This window comes from Polypterus senegalus, unplaced genomic scaffold (genome assembly GCF_016835505.1).
Source record: "Polypterus senegalus isolate Bchr_013 unplaced genomic scaffold, ASM1683550v1 scaffold_8444, whole genome shotgun sequence".
Lineage (NCBI taxonomy): Eukaryota > Metazoa > Chordata > Cladistia > Polypteriformes > Polypteridae > Polypterus > Polypterus senegalus.
In genome coordinates, this window is record NW_024377283.1 from 2,687 (window position 1) to 11,565 (window position 8,879).

The 8,879-nt window shown below is 46.5% G+C and overlaps 1 non-coding gene across 1 annotated transcript; it reads right to left on the reverse strand.

Annotated features, from left to right (window-relative positions):
- Positions 1-4,509: 4,509 nt before the first annotated feature.
- Positions 4,510-4,581, reverse strand: trnah-gug. The gene has a single exon. It is a non-coding gene; the product is annotated as a tRNA-His (tRNA).
- Positions 4,582-8,879: the final 4,298 nt, after the last annotated feature.

Below are 8,879 nucleotides of genomic sequence, written 5' to 3' on the forward strand. Positions count from 1 at the left end.
AAGAGCCCGTGCCCTACAGCCCAGTGTTAACTAGCGCTCTCCCTAAAGGGGGCCTAGGCTGACCGAGATGGCAACTGAAGAGGACGCAATTATAACATAGGTGTGAGTTAAAGGACTTATTTCAGTATCACTCGGTTGAAAACACAAGCAGTGAAACATTTCTTAAACTGCCGTGACCGGATTCGAACCGGGTTGCTGCGCCACAACGCAGAGTACTGACCACTATACGATCACGGCACGCAAAGCACAACTGACCAGAAAGCGTTTCTCCCAAAGCCAGAATAACAGCGACTCCGATACTGGAGCACTCTTCGTTTCCTACTTACCCAGCTTGAAACGTGGACCGGAGAGGAAGGTGGATTGGAAAGAGTGAAACTCTCACTCGGTCTGTCCGACCAAAGCTAAGTCACGGGTTTCTGACTGATTTGGAGCTTGCCTCATAGCATCGTGAGAGGAATGAAGTCGTTGACTTGGGGTGTCTCCTGCCTGAATATTTCAAGCAGTGCCTGTTTTGGTAGGCTGGGCAATGGGTAGGCAAATTGGGGCATCTTCAGACACGTACTCGTGGCAGTCTTTAGCGTCCTTGCCTTGAGTTGAGATGACACACCATGCGATTCAGTGAGTAGCTACTTTATGATGGTTATCAAATGTTTCGATTGGATGCAAAGCTCTGGGATTATACGAAAGGGAAGAAAAAAAAAAAACAGCAAGCCAGCCTCCTCTGGACTAATGGACTGAGGTTGAAAGTCACAACATCAGCGTGATGACCTTCTTTTCTGTATCCCATATGGTCTAGCGGTTAGGATTCCTGGTTTTCACCAGGCGGCCGGTTCGACTCCGGTATGGGAAAGCTCTTTCGAGTTCACTTCCTAAACACAGGTGTACTCCTCGTCCTGCCCATGTTTTCTTCCAGGCTGTTTTGTCCATCAATGCGTACAGGTTGCTCCCAGTAATCAATGTCAAGAATCGCTCCAAAATAATGTTGCTTTGGGATCCTTTCAGTACCACAGCAGGTAGCCTAACAATCCCCAGTCCAAAAGTCCCGGATAAAATCGCATCCAAGAGCATGAGACAGAGACAACCACGACACCACGGTTCCCTGAAGGCAGCAGGGCAAGAATTAACAATCAAAACACATAAATAAACGGAAAGGGTCCTGAAAGGTAGGAAACAGCACACAAAACAGCAGCACACAATCAATTGTCAGAGATGCCAAGTTCATAAAACATATGATTTGATGAGATCGGCTAAAATACTTCCTTACACTCTGGTGCTCTGCAGGAATTTCCATGCATATTTTGTTATATATATGTATATCCTTTTTAAAATTCTCTACTTTTGGAGCCCAAAAGAAAGTGAGCGATCGTCGGAAAGCGAGACTGAAGCACGTTTCAGATGAAGCGGCATACGTTGCGTTGAATCTGATCCATTGAACCTGGACTGAAAGAGCCCGTGCCCTACAGCCCAGTGTTAACTAGCGCTCTCCCTAAAGGGGGCCTAGGCTGACCGAGATGGCAACTTGAAGAGGACGCAATTATAACATAGGTGTGAGTTAAAGGACTTATTTCAGTATCACTCGGTTGAAAACACAAGCAGTGAAACATTTCTTAAACTGCCGTGACCAGGATTCGAACCGGGGTTGCTGCGGCCACACGCAGAGTACTGACCACTATACGATCACGGCCGCAAAGCACAACTGACCAAAAGCTTTTCTCCCATAGCCAGAATAACAGCGACTCCGATACTGGAGCACTCTTCGTTTCCTACTTACCCAGCTTGAAGCGTGGACGAGAGGAAGGTGGATTGGAAAAGAGTGAAACTCTCACTCGGTCTGTCCCGACCAAAGCTAAGTCACGGGTTTCTGACTGATTTGGAGCTTGCCTCATAGCATACGTGAGGAGGAATGAAGTCGTTGACTTGGGGTGTCTCCTGCCTGAATATTTCAAGCAGTGCCTGTTTTTGGTAGGCTGGGCAATGGGTAGGCAAATTGGGGCATCTTCAGACACGTACTCGTGGCAGTCTTTAGCGTCCTTGCCTTGAGTTGAGATGACACACCATGCGATTCAGTGAGTAGCTACTTTATGATGGTTATCAAATGTTTCGATTGGATGCAAAGCTCTGGGATTATAGAAAGGGAAAAAAAGAAAAAAAAAAACAGCAAGCCAGCCTCCTCTGCACTAATGGACTGAGGTTGAAAGTCACAGCATCAGCGTGATGACCTTCTTTTTCTGTATCCCATATGGTCTAGCGGTTAGGATTCCTGGTTTTCACCAGGCGGCCCGGGTTCGACTCGGTATGGGAAAGCTCTTTCGAGTTCACTTCCTAAACACAGGTGTACTCCTCGTCCTGCCCATGTTTTCTTCAGGCTGTTTTGTCCATCAATGCGTACAGGTTGCTCCCACGTAATCAATGTCAAGAATCGCTCCAAAATAATGTTGCTTTGGGATCCTTTCAGTACCACAGCAGGTAGCCTAACAATCCCAGTCCAAAAGTCCGGGATAAAATCGCATCCAAGAGCATGAGAAAGAGACAACCACGACACCACGGTTCCCCTGAAGGCAGCAGGGCAAGAATTAGCAATCAAAACACATAAATAAACGGAAAGGGTCCTGGAGAGGTAGGAAACAGCACACAAAACAGCAGCACACAATCAATTGTCAGAGATGCCAAGTTCATAAAACATATGATTTGATGAGATCGGCTAAAATACTTCCTTACACTCTGGTGCTCAGGAATTTCCATGCATATTTTGTTATATATATGTATATCCTTTTTAAAAGTTCTCTACTTTTGGAGCCCAAAAGAAAGTGGCGGTATCGTCGGAAACGAGACTGAAGCACGTTTCAGATGAAAGCGGCATACGTTGCGTTGAATCTGATCCATTGAACCTGGACTGAAGAGCCCGTGCCCTACAGCCCAGTGTTAACCAGCGCTCTCCTAAAGGGGCCTAGGCTGACCGAGATGGCAACATGAAGAGCGCGCAATTATAACATAGGTGTGAGTTAAAGGACTTATTTCAGTATCACTCTGTTGAAAACACAAGCAGTGAAACATTTCTTAAACTGCCGTGACCGGATTCGAACCGGGTTGCTGCGCCACAACGCAGAGTACTGACCACTATACGATCACGGCACGCAAAGCACAACTGACCAGAAGCTTTCTCCCATAGCCAGAATAACAGCGACTCCGATACTGGAGCACTCTTCGTTTCCTACTTACCCAGCTTGAAGCGTGGACCGGAGAGGAAGGTGGATTGAAAAGAGTGAAACTCTCACTCGGTCTGTCCCGACCAAAGCTAAGTCACGGGTTTCTGACTGATTTGGAGCTTGCCTCATAGCATACGTGAGAGGAATGAAGTCGTTGACTTGGGGTGTCTCCTGCCTGAATATTTCAAGCAGTGCCTGTTTTGGTAGGCTGGGCAATGGGTAGGCAAATTGGGGCATCTTCAGACACGTACTCGTGGCAGTCTTTAGCGTCCTTGCCTTGAGTTGAGATGACACACCATGCGATTCAGTGAGTAGCTACTTTATGATGGTTATCAAATGTTTCGATTGGATGCAAAGCTCTGGGATTATACGAAAGGGAAGAAAAGAAAAAAAACAGCAAGCCAGCCTCCTCTGGACTAATGGACTGAGGTTGAAAGTCACAACATCAGCGTGATGACCTTCTTTTCTGTATCCCATATGGTCTAGCGGTTAGGATTCCTGGTTTTCACCCAGGCGCCGGGTTCGACTCCGGTATGGGAAAGCTCTTTCGAGTTCACTTCCTAAACACAGGTGTACTCCTCGTCCTGCCCATGTTTTCTTCCAGGCTGTTTTGTCCATCAATGCGTACAGGTTGCTCCCACGTAATCAATGTCAAGAATCGCTCCAAAATAATGTTGCTTTGGGATCCTTTCAGTACCACAGCAGGTAGCCTAACAATCCCAGTCCAAAAGTCCGGGATAAAATCGCATCCAAGAGCATGAGACGAGACAACCACGACACCACGGTTCCCCTGAAGGCAGCAGGGCAAGAATTAGCAATCAAAACACATAAATAAACGGAAAGGGTCCTGGAGAGGTAGGAAACAGCACACAAAACAGCAGCACACAATCAATTGTCAGAGATGCCAAGTTCATAAAACATATGATTTGATGAGATCGGCTAAAATACTTCCTTACACTCTGGTGCTCTCAGGAATTTCCATGCATATTTTGTTATATATATGTATATCCTTTTTAAAATTCTCTACTTTTGGAGCCAAAAGAAAGTGGCGCGATCGTCGGAAAGCGAGACTGAAGCACGTTTCAGATGAAACGGCATACGTTGCGTTGAATCTGATCCATTGAACCTGGACTGAAAGAGCCCGTGCCCTACAGCCCAGTGTTAACTAGCGCTCTCCTAAAGGGGGCCTAGGCTGACCGAGATGGCAACTTGAAGAGGACGCAATTATAACATAGGTGTGAGTTAAAGGACTTATTTCAGTATCACTCGGTTGAAAACACAAGCAGTGAAACATTTCTTAAACTGCCGTGACCCGGATTCGAACCGGGGTTGCTGCGGCCACAACGCAGAGTACTGACCACTATACGATCACGGCACGCAAAGCACAACTGACCAGAAAGCTTTTCTCCCATAGCCAGAATAACAGCGACTCCGATACTGGAGCACTCTTCGTTTCCTACTTACCCAGCTTGAAAGCGTGGACCGGAGGGAAGGTGGATTGGAAAGAGTGAAACTCTCACTCGGTCTGTCCCGACCAAAGCTAAGTCACGGGTTTCTGACTGATTTGGAGCTTGCCTCATAGCATACGTGGAGGAATGAAGTCGTTGACTTGGGGTGTCTCCTGCCTGAATATTTCAAGCAGTGCCTGTTTTGGTAGGCTGGGCAATGGGTAGGCAAATTGGGGCATCTTCAGACACGTACTCGTGGCAGTCTTTAGCGTCCTTGCCTTGAGTTGAGATGACACACCATGCGATTCAGTGAGTAGCTACTTTATGATGGTTATCAAATGTTTCGATTGGATGCAAAGCTCTGGGATTATAGGAAAGGGAAGAAAAAAAAAAAAAGCAAGCCAGCCTCCTCTGGACTAATGGACTGAGGTTGAAAGTCACAACATCAGCGTGATGACCTTCTTTTCTGTATCCCATATGGTCTAGCGGTTAGGATTCCTGGTTTTCACCCAGGCGGCCGGGTTCGACTCCGGTATGGGAAAGCTCTTTCGAGTTCACTTCCTAAACACAGGTGTACTCCTCGTCCTGCCCATGTTTTCTTCCAGGCTGTTTTGTCCATCAATGCGTACAGGTTGCTCCAACGTAATCAATGTCAAGAATCGCTCCAAAATAATGTTGCTTTGGGATCCTTTCAGTACCACAGCAGGTAGCCTAACAATCCCCAGTCCAAAAGTCCGGGATAAAATCGCATCCAAGAGCATGAGACAGAGACAACCACGACACCACGGTTCCCTGAAGGCAGCAGGGCAAGAATTAGCAATCAAAACACATAAATAAACGGAAAGGGTCCTGGAGGTAGGAAACAGCACACAAAACAGCAGCACACAATCAATTGTCAGAGATGCCAAGTTCATAAAACATATGATTTGATGAGATCGGCTAAAATACTTCCTTACACTCTGGTGCTCGCAGGAATTTCCATGCATATTTTGTTATATATATGTATATCCTTTTTTAAAATTCTCTACTTTTGGAGCCCAAAAGAAAGTGGCGCGATCGTCGGAAACGAGACTGAAGCACGTTTCAGATGAAACGGCATACGTTGCGTTGAATCTGATCCATTGAACCTGGACTGAAAGAGCCCGTGCCCTACAGCCCAGTGTTAACACGCCTCTCCTAAAGGGGCCTAGGCTGACCGAGATGGCAACTTGAAGAGGACGCAATTATAACATAGGTGTGAGTTAAAGGACTTATTTCAGTATCACTCGGTTGAAAACACAAGCAGTGAAACATTTCTTAAACTGCCGTGACCCGATTCGAACAGGGTTGCTGCGGCCACAACGCAGAGTACTGACCACTATACGATCACGGCACGCAAAGCACAACTGACCAGAAAGCTTTTCTCCCATAGCCAGAATAACAGCGACTCCGATACTGGAGCACTCTTCGTTTCCTACTTACCCAGCTTGAAGCGTGGACCGGAGAGGAAGGTGGATTGGAAAGAGTGAAACTCTCACTCGGTCTGTCCCGACCAAAGCTAAGTCACGGGTTTCTGACTGATTTGGAGCTTGCCTCATAGCATACGTGAGAGGAATGAAGTCGTTGACTTGGGGTGTCTCCTGCCTGAATATTTCAAGCAGTGCCTGTTTTGGTAGGCTGGGCAATGGGTAGGCAAATTGGGGCATCTTCAGACACGTACTCGTGGCAGTCTTTAGCGTCCTTGCCTTGAGTTGAGATGACACACCATGCGATTCAGTGAGTAGCTACTTTATGATGGTTATCAAATGTTTCGATTGGATGCAAAGCTCTGGGATTATAGAAAGGGAAGAAAAGAAAAAAACACCAAGCCAGCCTCCTCTGGACTAATGGACTGAGGTTGAAAGTCACAGCATCAGCGTGATGACCTTCTTTTTCTGTATCCCATATGGTCTAGCGGTTAGGATTCCTGGTTTTCACCCAGGCGGCCCGGTATGGGAAAGCTATTTCGAGTTCACTTCCTAAACACAGGTGTACTCCTCGTCCTGCCCATGTTTTCTTCCAGGCTGTTTTGTCCATCAATGCTACAGGTTGCTCCCACGTAATCAATGTCAAGAATCGCTCCAAAATAATGTTGCTTTGGGATCCTTTCAGTACCACAGCAGGTAGCCTAACAATCCCCAGTCAAAAGTCCGGGATAAAATCGCATCCAAGAGCATGAGACAGAGACAACCACGACACCACGGTTCCCCTGAAGGCAGCAGGGCAAGAATTAGCAATCAAAACACATAAATAAACGGAAAGGGTCCTGGAGAGGTAGGAAACAGCACACAAAACAGCAGCACACAATCAATTGTCAGAGATGCCAAGTTCATAAAACATATGATTTGATGAGATCGGCTAAAATACTTCCTTACACTCTGGTGCTCTCAGGAATTTCCATGCATATTTTGTTATATATATGTATATCCTTTTAAAATTCTCTACTTTTGGAGCCCAAAAGAAAGTGGCGCGATCGTCGGAAACGAGACTGAAGCACGTTTCAGATGAAACGCATACGTTACGTTGAATCTGATCCATTGAACCTGGACTGAAAGAGCCCGTGCCCTACAGCCCAGTGTTAACTAGCGCTCTCCCTAAAGGGGGCCTAGGCTGACCGAGATGGCAACTTGAAGAGGACGCAATTATAACATAGGTGTGAGTTAAAGGACTTATTTCAGTATCACTCGGTTGAAAACACAAGCAGTGAAACATTTCTTAAACTGCCGTGACCGGATTCGAACCGGGTTGCTGCGCCAACGCAGAGTACTGACCACTATACGATCACGGCACGCAAAGCACAACTGACCAGAAAGACTTTCTCCCATAGCCAGAATAACAGCGACTCCGATACTGGAGCACTCTTCGTTTCCTACTTACCCAGCTTGAAACGTGGACCGGAGAGGAAGGTGGATTGGAAAAGTGAAACTCTCCTCGGTCTGTCCCGACCAAAGCTAAGTCACGGGTTTCTGACTGATTTGGAGCTTGCCTCATAGCATACGTGAGAGGAATGAAGTCGTTGACTTGGGGTGTCTCCTGCCTGAATATTTCAAGCAGTGCCTGTTTTGGTAGGCTGGGCAATGGGTAGGCAAATTGGGGCATCTTCAGACACGTACTCGTGGCAGTCTTTAGCGTCCTTGCCTTGAGTTGAGATGACACACCATGCGATTCAGTGAGTAGCTACTTTATGATGGTTATCAAATGTTTCGATTGGATGCAAAGCTCTGGGATTATACGAAAGGGAAGAAAAGAAAAAAAAAAACAGCAAGCCAGCCTCCTCTGGACTAATGGACTGAGGTTGAAAGTCACAACATCAGCGTGATGACCTTCTTTTCTGTATCCCATATGGTCTAGCGGTTAGGATTCCTGGTTTTCACCCAGGGCCGGTTCGACTCGGTATGGGAAAGCTCTTTCGAGTTCACTTCCTAAACACAGGTGTACTCCTCGTCCTGCCCATGTTTTCTTCCAGGCTGTTTTGTCCATCAATGCGTACAGGTTGCTCCCACGTAATCAATGTCAAGAATCGCTCCAAAATAATGTTGCTTTGGGATCCTTTCAGTACCACAGCAGGTAGCCTAACAATCCCCAGTCCAAAAGTCCGGGATAAAATCGCATCCAAGAGCATGAGACAGAGACAACCACGACACCACGGTTCCCCTGAAGGCAGCAGGGCAAAATTAGCAATCAAAACACATAAATAAACGGAAAGGGTCCTGGAGAGGTAGGAAACAGCACACAAACAGCAGCACACAATCAATTGTCAGAGATGCCAAGTTCATAAAACATATGATTTGATGAGATCGGCTAAAATACTTCCTTACACTCTGGTGCTCGAGGAATTTCCATGCATATTTTGTTATATATATGTATATCCTTTTTAAAATTCTCTACTTTTGGAGCCCAAAAGAAAGTGGCGATCGTCGGAAACGAGACTGAAGCACGTTTCAGATGAAACGGCATACGTTCGTTGAATCTGATCCATTGAACCTGGACTGAAAGAGCCCGTGCCCTACAGCCCAGTGTTAACAGCGCTCTCCTAAAGGGGCCTAGGCTGACCGAGATGGCAACTTGAAGAGGCGCAATTATAACATAGGTGTGAGTTAAAGGACTTATTTCAGTATCACTTCGGTTGAAACACAAGCAGTGATTTCAAACGTGCGTTACTTGGCATACTCACTATCGATCAGCGAAAGCACAACTGACAAGCTTC